Raw genomic sequence first — 13,097 nt, forward strand, 5'->3', positions numbered from 1 at the left:
GCCATTTCGACGTTCCGAGAAAAAACACGTTTTAATGTTTGACCTTGAATAATGTAAACAATAACAAACACGTTTTGTTTGGCTGACCATTCTGTGCATTGTCCCTAAGTTTGGTTGAACTTTGTTGCTGGAGTCCCGAGTTATAATTACAAATGTTCACGGTAGTCTAACTTGGAAGTGCGTCAAACGCGTTCTGACCTGAAATCCCTTTGGCCAGTTGTCGCAAAAAACGAAACTATTGGCACTACGCCCCCCGGGGCATGGCCTTCCCCTCTAACGTGGGATTTCTGCTCCAGCGCCTCTGACGAGACAGGAGAAACCGGGACCGACGTTTTACTTCACCATCCGATAGAAGCTCAGTGGATAAGGCGGGAATCGAACCCGCGTCTCATAGCATCATCGGGATCGGCAGCCGAAGCCGCTACCCCTGCGCCACGAGACCCAGTTGTCGCACTTACATCAATTTTCAGGGAGTGACAACTTCTTTTATATGTAGAGTGACAACAATGCACGGAGTTTTTTCGGTTTTTATTGAAAATCTCAGGATTGAAATCAAATTTTGGGGATTTGTGAAGGTCAAATGGTGAGGCATTGTTAATTGCACAAAATGGCGTTCTTAACTCAATTTGGCCCAAAATGCACGTGCGACACGACGGCGACGATTTCGTAGTTTATATAACCTAATAAAGTTCCTTTCAACTATGGTTCATTTTGATGTAATTGAATATTCTAACAATGGATAAGACAAGAGAAAAAAATATTAAAAGGCTAAAACTCATATTCTTTTTTGGGAGTGCTAATTTTCTTGTTTGGCCGTGGCAAATATTTTTTGAAGTGTGTGTCGCACCAACTCGTTCAAATTGAATTCAAAATTCAATGGAAATAGGTGCATTTTCCAATATTTTGCAAATTGCAACTGCCTGGGGATCGAAGCAATCTGTGCCCGTGGTCAGACGCGTTTTTTGAGCGATGTCATTTTTTACCTTTTATTTGTTTTTCAAAGTGTAAAGTTTCTTAAAATACGGAGATCTCATTATTATTTCCGGTTCAAGACATTTATAGTTAAAGTGATGGAAGTGACAGGCAGACTTTTTCGGTGAAATTTTTGATTTACGACTTCCACGACTCGGCAGAGTAGCTCCTTCGGGAGGAGATGTCAGCAGCAACAAAAAGAACAGGACCTGGTCCACGAAGTGGCCATCAACTAGAGCGTTCCTGTGGTTCCAGTTCGTACAACATAAATTCCAGAATGGTGACGTCGTTTTTCAAGAATTGTCGAAGCAGATGTGGGTGGTGATCATTAAAGTGGATCGCTTGAAGTTAATCGTGCGGTATCAGGACTGCTGCCGGAAGCTCTGCTGATCAAGACAGGGATTCAAGAAAAGTCAAGATTCAAGTGACACGTGGCGAAACAATCGGAAATGAGCTGGTTTCAAAGATTCTTCGTTTTTGGTGAGAGCTTTCCATTTTTATTTTCAATTGACACTTTCATCCACTCGAACATCCATACATTTCACTAAAGACCAACCACGCCAATCTTACTATATACGCGGTAGGGTGTTCCCTTGGTCGTTCGCTGTGAGTTGTGGATTGCCTGCTTCTCTAATGAAGGTTCGACTGAGGGGGCATGCTTATTAATTTCTCGTCGCTCCATACCCTCAGTGACGTGATGGGAGCAAGGGCGTCTATGCGAAGTGTCCCTACACTCGCTACAAATTTCCGGCGCTTGGGGAGGGAAGAGGGAAACCATTTTGATCTATGCGCCGGTATTTGTAGCACTAAAATTCGTGCAAAAAAACTTATGCACGTGGGTGTACAGATTACGGAGTAAAAGATGATCGAATTGTTCACCTAGAGCTCACATGTGTTTCGGGACCAAGTTGCCTGCGGGTATGGGGATCATACATACATACATACATACATACATTTTGCAAATTGCAACGGCCTAAACTTCCCAAATAATATTGTTTTCTTATCAAAATAATTAAATGAACTTTTCTTGCTGGAAAAATATAAAAGCTCAGCAGTTTTGTTTTAAATTATTTGGCAAAGTACTTCTGACCATTAATTTAAAAACTGCCAATGTTGCAAAAAAAAAAAAAAACACAAAAAATCGTAAGCTCATGATTGAAAAAACAAAACCTCACAAAACAAATGAAAATAACTCTTGTAAAACTTGTGATTTCAGATAGAAAATTTGTTAATTAACCCTTTACTGCCCTATTTTTTTTAGATTATTTTTTAATTTTCCCTTGTTCAGGAGGTCATTTTGAGCAACTTTTGTTTCACGAAAAACTTCACTTCTCTTGTTTTATGTTTTTCTTGTTTTATATTTAGTTTAATTTATTTTTGTTATTTGTAGTATTTGACCTATATTACCACCTCCTATCATTACATTTGGTCTATCTAATTGTTCATGTTATTACAGTCACTTTTTCAATTTTTTAACTTATGATTCGCCTTTTCAGCTATATAATGGCACCATTATCATTTAATTTTAAAAAATGTGTAGAGAGATACTACAAAAATTTCTGCATACTTATTTTTACTTAAAATGTAGGAAATATTAGTAAAAAACACAGCCAAAGTTGACCACTAAAAAAATTACATTTTTTTAAACATTGGCAAAGTCACATAAAACAAGCCAAACTTCCAATCCTAAAATTTTGTAAAATTTAAAGAATTCTTATTTCCAAAGATCAAAAATTGGTTGAAAAATGGATTCTTGACGATTTTTCAGATCGAAGCCCGTCTAATGGCGGGGCTTAGGTTTAGGAGGGTTAATGATTTTTAAGATCTGCTTATTTGAGCCATTCTTTCTTATGGTTCTTTCATTTGGCATAACTTTGTGGGGACTTCCCTATGACGAAAAAAACCATTGTGTGTCATTGGTTTACCCATACAAGTCTTCATACAATTTTGGAAGCTGTCCATACAAAAATGGCACGTAAATATTCAAAAATCAGTATCTTTGGACGGATGCCAAAATTATGGGTATGGGTAATTGTTGTTATTGTTTTTTTGTCATTGGGAAGGCCTCCACATAGTTTGAGTCATATCAATTACAAAAAAATCCCTTTCCAGAATTCGGGGAGAGTTGCTCAAGTAATGAAAAATTATCATCCTATTGTTTAACACTTGTAGCCCCAACGGGGTAAAAAAAGTTGGAAACTTGGAAAAAAAAGTTGGAAGTGCTTTTTTCATTGTAACTTAAGGTAGACGCATTTGTTTAGGATCTACCTTACTGTAGGTGATTCTTGACATTGACCGGATCGAATGCAACAAGAATAATCCAAATCGGTTGAGTTTTCACCGAGATACAGCCGGATGAAGTTGCATTTCCAACTTTCGCGTAAGTTTTGAACGCGTTGGTGCTGCAAGTGTTGAATTGTTTTTTTTATCCCACTCGTGTGGATCAATCGGACGGATGTGCGACAAAAGGTCGAAAGACATAAGGTCGAATGGACAAAAGGTCGAATGCCAAAAGGTCGAAAGACATAAAGTCGAATGGACAAAAGGTCGAAAGGACAGAAGGTCGAATGTGAAAAAATGAAAAAAATAGTTTTTATTATAAACTTTTAAAAAAATCTTTAAAAAAATATTTTGTAACAAACAAATCTGATTTTTTTCTACGAGTGTATCCTTGGTTTATCCATCCATCCTAGTAATGATTATTTTCTCAAATAAAAAGAATAACTTCCAAACCATTTTTTGAGAAGATTTCCATTCTTTCAAAAATGAGGAGTTCTTCCAAAATTAGTTCGACTTCTAAAATATTTTTCAAGTATTTATTTTTAAAAACAATCTTTTCTTGTTTGTCGTAATATTTTTGTGATGATGATGAGCATAAGCAGTTCTTTGAAAAAAAGTTCGACTTCTTAAATATTTTGGAAGTTTATTTTTAATTTTTAAAAACAACCATTTCTTGATTGTCAAAATAAAAAATAAAAAAAATAAAAAAAACAAAAAACAATCTTTTCTTGTTTGTTGTAATATTTTTGTGAGTTTTTCCATTCTTTGAAACATGAGCAGTTCTTGTAAAAAAGGTCGACTTCTATAATATGTTTAAAGTTTTTTTTTTTAATTAAACAACCTATTCTTGACTGTCGTAATGATTTTGTGAGTTTTTCCATTCTTTCAAATGTAAGCAATTCTTCAAAAAAATGTAGATCTCTGAAATATTTTTTAAGTTTTTATTTTATTTTGAAAAACCTATTCTTGATTGTCGTAATTATGTTGTGATTTTTTTCCATTCTTTCAAATAAAAGCGGTTCTTTTTAAAAATACTACTTCTTAAATATTTTGTTAGTTTTTATTTTATTTATTTAAATCGTTGGATCATTTTTACATTCGTTCAAATTAAAAGAGTTTCGAAAAATTAAAAAGTAAAATATTGTTATATATTTTTTGCAATTCCACTGTGAAACTGTCAACTTTTCCTACCCTTCTGGAGAAACGAAACGGCCTACTTTTCCCTACCAAAAATAACAGAATGAAAAATTAATACCTTTCAATAACAGTGCTGAAAAGTTCTACTTTTCAGCACTGAAATGGGTGCTGAAAAGTTGAACTTTTCAGCACTAGTATCGAAAAGTAACATTTTTCAATATTGTTTTGTTTTGAACGATGAATTTACTAAACACATGAATGTTTGACATAAAATTCCATTAAATAAGCGTTTTTCGGAATTGCAAAAAATGTTGTAAGCAACTCGTTGCAAAACTTGATTTTTTCAGCACTCGTCGTATTTATCCAACTCGGTAAACCTCGTTGGATAAATGTACAACTCGTGCTGAAAAAATCTTCTTTTTGCAACTTGTTGCATAAACTACTATTATATATTTTTTTATTTTTATTAAACATTATTGCATGTTTTCTATCATTTTTCAATCTATCTTTGATGGTCACAATAGATCCTAAGAAAAATATGACTTCAAATACATAGCTATATGTATAAAAAAATCGATCGTATTTATTTATATTTTTTAAGAAATCCCTCTCTACAAACCCCCTTGTTTTGTAATTTTTTTTAATTCGACCTTTTGTCCTTTCGACGTTTTGTCCATTCGACCTTTTGTCCACTTTCGACGTTTTGTCCATTCGACCTTTTGTCCATTCGACCATTTGTCCATTCGACCTTTTGGCATTCGACCTTTTGTCCATTCGACCATGTCTTTCGACCTTTTGTCATACATTCCAATCGGACAGCGCACTGAACTCACAATCCAGAGGTCGCTGGTTCGAATCCCGCGGTGGGCGCCCTAAAATTCTAAGTGTCAATATATAGGTATTCGGCGCCGTCGCTCCGTGTCATACTCTCGTACACTTAGGTGCTCAGGGCGGCGAAGTCCTTGTAGATAAAAGGAAGACACTGCACACTATAGTGGTTGGTACTAGCAACTGGCCGACAGCTATAAAAGTCAACTTCGTTTTTTTCGATTAAATGCATCATGATGCCTTTTCAATCTTGTATGTGAATTTATTTACACTGGTCTGCGTAAGAAGTGGATTCACCGAAAATAACATAAATAACTAACATAGATAAACATTAAATAGGTATTCTAAATTGTCCTAAATCAACCTGAAATCAAAGCAGGATGAAAATGAACACACGTTACGAGTACTTTATTCAAATGCCAGTTTGTTGCTCATTTTCAGCCAATCCTATCAAATTGACCTACCCGAAATGCCATTAAACGTCCCTCAAGAAAAGTGATCCGCCCCGTCCGGAACGGACCTTCGCGGAAGGTCTGCTTTTTGCTTTTTAACTACAGTTGAGAGTTTACTCAGTCCGAGAGTCTTTTCCTCCGAAGGATACAATTCATTTTTCCTCCCAAATAATCCCACTTGACGTATTGTCCGTGGGAAAAGTTAATCATCATTCAAAACGCCGGTCGGTACCCGTAGAGATAGAAAGAGAGAGAGAGAGAGTGAAAAAAAACTGTTCAAATTTCCCTCTGAGAAAAACCTCCCAAATGTAACTTGAATTACATTTTCTTATGCATCCCCGAGGTCACTCGTTGGCCACTCCGTAATCGTATGCAAATCCAAATCCATTATTTGGGATATTCCCTAGTCTAAAAGGGGGAAAAAAAAACTCACGAACAAAAGAACCAAAACTTGAAACTTTTTCGACTGACCTCCACACCCACATTTCAGTAAATCTCTCTGCGGAATTGCACAGTGTGTGTGGGTGTGTGCGTGTGGGTGTGAGCAAAGGGCAAATCATTTTTCTCGTTCCTCGGAATAAAAAGGCTACACTGAAAGTATATGCAGATAAAAGTGCAAACTTGGAAATGGAAATCCTTGGAAGGAAATCTCGTTGATGCGGATCCCGTGGGAGGGTGAATCGTCGGGAAAGATAAAAATAAAACAAACCATTTGCCGGTGGCATCTTCATCGTTGAGTTTTGCGGTGAGAATTGCGCTTCTGAGAAGTTTGAGTAAGATTTTAAGCTTCTGTGGTGGATTGAAGGAGCTGATTCAAGAACGTGAGAAAAGAACTTAAATTTATGTTTCCCATGTCTGAGCTATCAACAATACTCTGCCACATTTTATTAAGCTCTTGAACAAAGGCCAAAAAATCTCTTTTTTGTATTAGTAAGGCCGTTGCAAATATTTTTCAAAGTTCTTTTCAATATGTGAAATTTTAAATAAAATTTTCTGCTGCCAAATCGGGAAGAAAGTGTTGCCAAAAACGGAGACTGGCTGCGTTTGTGTTTGACTAGATAAGATTAGATTACATTGGATTGGATTGGATTGGATTGGATTGGATTGGATTGGATTGGATTGGATTGGATTGGATTGGATTGGATTGGATTGGATTGGATTGGATTGGATTGGATTGGATTGGATTGGATTGGATTGGATTGGATTGGATTGGATTGGATTGGATTGGATTGGATTGGATTGGATTGGATTGGATTGGATTGGATTGGATTGGATTGGATTGGATTGGATTGGATTGGATTGGATTGGATTGTGAGTTGGTCTTGCTTCGACGAGGACGACACGGATGCAGTATGCGAACTTGATCCGGGAAAAAATCCGACAATCTTTTGCTTGTTACGGTGGTCGCCGCACAGGACTTAACTACAGAGATGCGCATAGGTGACCAGAGCCGAGGGACAAAAACTTTAAATGAAATTTTTGACTAGCCTTATACATTTTAAAGAAGCTACGAATCTTGACACGATAAATTTGTATATGTTCTGATAGCACATAGGAAAGCTAGGCGTCTCCATATTTATGTTTAAGGCTCATATATTTTGATGGATACGCATGGCTTTTCAGAATTGATCCAATGTCAGAAGCCTAAATTCCTTAAAAAAATTATTCTGTCGATTGTAACAGTTTAGAGGAAGATTTTTTTTGTGATCCCCAGAAGGAATTGGAGGTCACACAACTCATGTGATAGTTTGTATAGCTGTGCAGTTTCTTTTTTTAATTTTAGGTTTTTATAGTATATTATCTGCCAAGTTTCTTCGTTGTCCTGCCTGTGTTCTCAAATTGGCGCAATTTTGCCTCATCATCTCTTCTTTCACAACTAGCTAGATTCCATCTTCCGTCATCCATTCTTTCCGGTAATTTCAAGTGTGCAGCTCGTAATAACAACTACCGTCCACTTGTCGGTCCCCAAAGACAAACACACACATACTCACACTCACTTCCATTACCGCACCCGTTTGTTAGTTCGTGGAACATTTCATGGCATAATGTTTGCACATCACAAGAACACTTGAGATTTATCATCATCCACTGCAGGGCTTCTGTGCAGTTCCGGAAGTGGCTCTTCTTACAACTTCTCTCCTTCCAGCAGACGAGAGTCATCCTCATTTGAGTCGAACATTTGCGTTTGTGGGCACATACATGTGTGTGTGTGTGTGTGTGTGTGTGCTGTTATCCTTGACAAACAATGACCCTGGCAATTTGCATAAATCCTCTTTGGTGTGCGCTCCCCCTGGAAGTCCACTTCCTGGGTTGCACAGTTGGGCTGGTTGCTAATTCATTTGCATGTTACACACTTCTATTGAAACGGCCTGGATGTGGTACATTTCCAGCCTATCCACTTCACCACCATCGACACAGGATCCACCCAGCCTCACATGAGTGTGTGAAGTGATAAGTGGCCAAAGACAGACGTGGCAGTCAACAAGTATTTTCCACAAAACCATTTCCGAGCCTACAGAGAGTCGAGTGCGGGGGTGTGTAACGAACGATTGCAACATGAGTCGAGGACAGGCTCAAGTAGTCTGATGAGCAGTACTGCTGGGAGAGAGAGAGATCAGTTGTACCACACATCCTGACACGTCGGGATGCGATATCCGATCCTGGAAGGAACGACCCGGTGATACACCGTTCACCTCTACCGTATTTAGCCGTGTGCACTCGAAGGAAACCACTATTGGTGGATTTGATCGCTGCGATGGAGTGGTGAAGTTGGTTTGGTTGTTTAAAGTTCATAATTTATTCGCAACAGTAGAGCAGTGGACAGAAAGATTGTCTGCTGGAAAGTTGACATGACAAATTGTGAATGAACTGGAACAATATGTCACAACTTGAAAGTTTTCAAAATCAGGCAGCAAATTACAGGAAATAACTAAATTAATAGGTGTTAATATGTTTTTGATGAGCTGACGCAAATATTTTTCAAAGTATTTATTCTCAGGCTCTGGCCGGGGTCAAGCCATAGTCTCATCATTTGCATGATACACGTGTTTTAAGATGCAGTTGTTTTGCAATCATTAGTTTTAAAAAAATAAGATTTGAAGAAAACAAAAATTTTAGCGAAAAAAAATTTTTTTTGGGTCATACAAATTTCTGAATTTTTTGTGTGACCCAATCTCACCCTCAGACTCAAGCCATCCCTGATGACGGAATTAGTTATGGCACTTATAATAGAAATCAACTTTCCGTGATTCCTGGCAAAATGTTGGGCATCAGTTTCTGAAAAAAACGTACTAGAAGTACTATGTTTTGTCAAACTTTAAATGTTTCGCATGTTTCCGAGCCACGTAGCCCAGTGGTAGCGCTTCCGCCTCGTAAGCGGTAGATCGGGGTTCAAATCCCGGCTCGGACCTACACAACTGGTGATCTTTTCCCTTCTGGATTCGATTGCTTAGTAAAAGGAAGGTAGTGTATCGTCACAAACTGGACCTTATCACGACACCTTAGGAAGACGACCTATGGAATGTTAACATTAACCTTAACATGTTAACATTAAGTTGGTTAATAAACTGTCACTGAATCCGCTTTGTAAATGCCGGCCCCGATACTCTTCACGGGTGTTCCCCTCAGGAACAGGGAAAGATTTACTTTTTTTTACATGTTTCATCATAAACTGTGTATAGTGCCCAAGGGGTGTACTAACTTTTCTCGAGATATAATTTATTTTGAAAATAAAAACTAATTTTTTCGACGCGCCACGCGCAAAAACGGGAAAATGACGAAAACGAGAAAAAATCAACTTGCTTCACTAAAACTGTGATTACTTTAAAATTTCAGCGATGACCTATACTTTTTTGAGTGCCTAATTTTTTGTAATTGAAAGTCTTTTTATACCCAAAAAATATAGGATCACCCTAGCATGGTTTAGGTCCCCCTTATGGCAAAAAAAAAACGGGTCTTATTATTTTGGCAAAGGAACCCCAGAAAAATTTTGAGTCCGTTCGGGGCACTTTTTTTTAAGGTTTATGCTCTTTTCAAATGGAATTGCTGTATTAGGATTTTCAACTGTAATCTTCCAACAAGTTTTAAATCTAGAATTTTTATCTCTGGGTTTTGATTTAACGAATATTTTAGAGAAAACAAGAACAGGGTTTTTTTTTTGGCTTATGAAGATGTTCATGGATAGAAAAAGTTTTAGAAACGCTGAGTTAAATGAACTTTTGTTGTTGATTTTCCATCCATTTTTTCTTTGTTCCTGAACTGTTGTGTAAGTTTACAAGAACGATTAATTTTATAACCAAGTAATCAGTTTTCAATAATCGATTTCAGCTGTTGATGAACGCCATCAAATCTAAAAAAGAACCAAAATACAATTGAATTGTTTTAAATTCTGTAATCCTGATTTCATAAACATTGCATATTTTTCTTCAATTTTTATCTTTATATTTAGACAATTCGATGCCTCTGTGCTCTTATATGCTAACTAGATAGGAAAACTAGCAAGCTTAGTACAAGAGAGCACAGAGGCATCGATTTGTAGCGAGAAAAACTCTTTCACAAACTTCTATTTTTATTTCATGAAAGTTCTTCATTTGAAGCATTTTTCCTTTTCAAGTTGGCCTTGTGAAAATGCTTTCCCTGGTGCTACAAATAAACGCTTACACGCTCTTCCACCGCAAAGTTGCAACTTGAATAAAGTGTCGTCGTCGTCGTCGTCGTGCAGGCAGCATACAAAACACGTCACTCCTTAAACGGTGTGTGACCCCCGAGGGCAATTGCACAACAGTGTCGCACCGAGCACTGCTGCAGTTGGTGCAGTTATGCGTGAAACAGCATCCACTGCGTGTGTGAGTGTGTGAATCCCTTTTCTTCAAGAGTTTTTCCACTATCACAAACTTGGTTGATCCTTGCTTGCGCTGGAGGGAAAACGGTGAAATGTTTCATGTTTTATTTAGTTTGTAACACGCATATATAAAAAAAAGCTTGCACTGATATGGAATGCCACTAATACATATTTAGTTGAGGCGCATCGCGGATGACAGTTCGGAAATTTTGAAAGCATAGTAAATCTTCATAGTTTTGGTATAAGCACTACTCACAGTGTTAAAAATCTCATAAAGTAACATCACAGCGCTAGTAATTTGTCTGTATTGTCGCTACAACGTGTTACAACTTTGAAAAGAGCATTATGTGTGGCGGATTCTCTTTTCCCTTCTTCGTCACCACAACAATGGATTTGGCGACACAATGGCGGAAAAAGGGAAAATTGCAATGAAAAATCGTGCGCACGGAAAATTGCCAACTTCTTTTGCCCTCTGCTATTGTTGAAAGGTGTCGCGCTGAAATGTGAAGCAAATTATTTGGCCTTTGTTGTGTGTGCGCTCCGATGTTTGTGAGAAAACTTTTGAAAGGGACTAATCATAGTGTGAGTGTGTAGAGGTTTTTCATTCTTTCTTTTTAGAATGTGTTGTTTGCATATGATTTGATCCCAATTGTTATAGAATAGTTATTTTTTCACGTTCCTACTTGATCCTAGCACGTATTAATAAATTACCGAGCAACTCCATTGAAAGATTAAGGTTCAGTATGTTTGGAGGAGTTTGATTTTTGAGTGTAATGAAAATGAACAGGGTTGAAATATCTTTAGAAAAAAAATCTTGTTGTGTTGGTGTTTTTTACTTTTCCAGAAGGTTTGATACACAGAAGAATTTTAAAAACTCTTTAATATTTAAGAACAGTAACTGTTTAACTGTTGTTTATTTTGTGTGTGATAAATTTCTTAGAATCAAATTTTACAATCAAACTATGTAGTAAGAATTAGATTGACTTATCACTTCTAGTATTTATCCTCGGAACTAACCACTACAAAAAGCATTGACTTCAATCTAACCAAAAATACTCCTCACCCACGCACGAAACACGATTTGTGATAGATTGTGCCACCCACCCCCCAAAACTGGCCCGAAATTGTGTGTCCATAACATACACATTTCCATTCCGAACCGAATACGTGTAAGCAAAGGACCTGTCAACCGCCCCCACTTCTTCCCCCTCCCTCCCTCCCTCCCCCAAAGCAACACAAAACAGCCCACCAACCATATAAGGAGCTTCGGAATTCCACAGACAGAAACCGGGCGTGTGTGAGCTCGGGCCCCGGGAAATTAATGGGTGAGATTTAGTCGGGTCATTTATTTTCATTGATGTCCAAACTGACTTTTTATTTAGTGTGTCTCATTCGCTGAGGAGGGAAAAAGCGTTTTCCTAGTGTGCGTACGTGTGTGTTTGTAGTTTTTGGATGGCCGGAAAACTCATCATACTTCCAAACACGTGTAATAATGGTCGGTTTACTCCGAATTGGTTGCAATTCTTGGAATGCTGAATGTGGACGGAAATTACCCCTGGATTACTGGAATTATACTGGTTAATGTGAAAATAGTGCTTATTCTTTAATTCAGGCTATAAATCATGGAATTATTAAGATTGTGATTGTTATGCTAAAAAATAATCATTTATATTAAACTGACGCTGACGAGGTATTCTCCTTTGCAAGAGCAACAGGTCATAAAGCTCTGTGTAAATTTGTTATGTACAACTGTGTATCGTAATTTGAAAAACACAACTAAAAACTAAAAACAAAAAACAAAAAACTAAAAACTAAAAACTAAAAACTAAAAACTAAAAACTAAAAACTAAAAACTAAAAACTAAAAACTAAAAACTAAAAACTAAAAACTAAAAACTAAAAACTAAAAACTGAAAACTAAAAACTAAAAACTAAAAACTAAAAACTAAAAACTAAAAACTAAAAACTAAAAACTAAAAACTAAAAACTAAAAACTAAAAACTAAAAACTACTAAAAACTAAAAACTAAAAACTAAAAACTAAAAACTAAAAACTAAAAACTAAAAACTAAAAACTAAAAACTAAAAACTAAAAACTAAAAACTAAAAACTAAAAACTAAAAACTAAAAACTAAAAACTAAAAACTAAAAAACTAAAAACTAAAAACTAAAAACTAAAAACTAAAAACTAAAAACTAAAAACTAAAAACTAAAAACTAAAAACTAAAAACTAAAAACTAAAAACTAAAAACTAAAAACTAAAAACTAAAAACTAAAAACTAAAAACTAAAAACTAAAAACTAAAAACTAAAAACTAAAAACAAACTAAAAACTAAAAACTAAAAACTAAAAACTAAAAACTAAAAACTAAAAACTAAAAACTAAAAACTAAAAACTAAAAACTAAAAACTAAAAACTAAAAACTAAAAACTAAAAACTAAAAACTAAAAACTAAAAACTAAAAACTAAAAACTAAAAACTAAAAACTAAAAACTAAAAACTAAAAACTAAAAACTAAAAACTAAAAACTAAAAACTAAAAACTAAAAACTAAAAACTAAAAACTAAAAACTAAAAACTAAAAACTAAAA

The 13,097-nt window shown here is 36.0% G+C and overlaps 1 protein-coding gene across 4 annotated transcripts in view; it reads right to left on the reverse strand.

Moving 5' to 3' along the window:
* The window catches only part of LOC120422010 (5-hydroxytryptamine receptor 1-like), a 204,720-nt gene that overhangs the window by 8,365 nt on the left and 183,258 nt on the right, over window positions 1-13,097 (reverse strand). The gene's annotated exons all lie outside the window — the stretch shown is intronic.

Source organism: Culex pipiens, chromosome 1 (assembly GCF_016801865.2).
Source record: "Culex pipiens pallens isolate TS chromosome 1, TS_CPP_V2, whole genome shotgun sequence".
Lineage (NCBI taxonomy): Eukaryota > Metazoa > Arthropoda > Insecta > Diptera > Culicidae > Culex > Culex pipiens.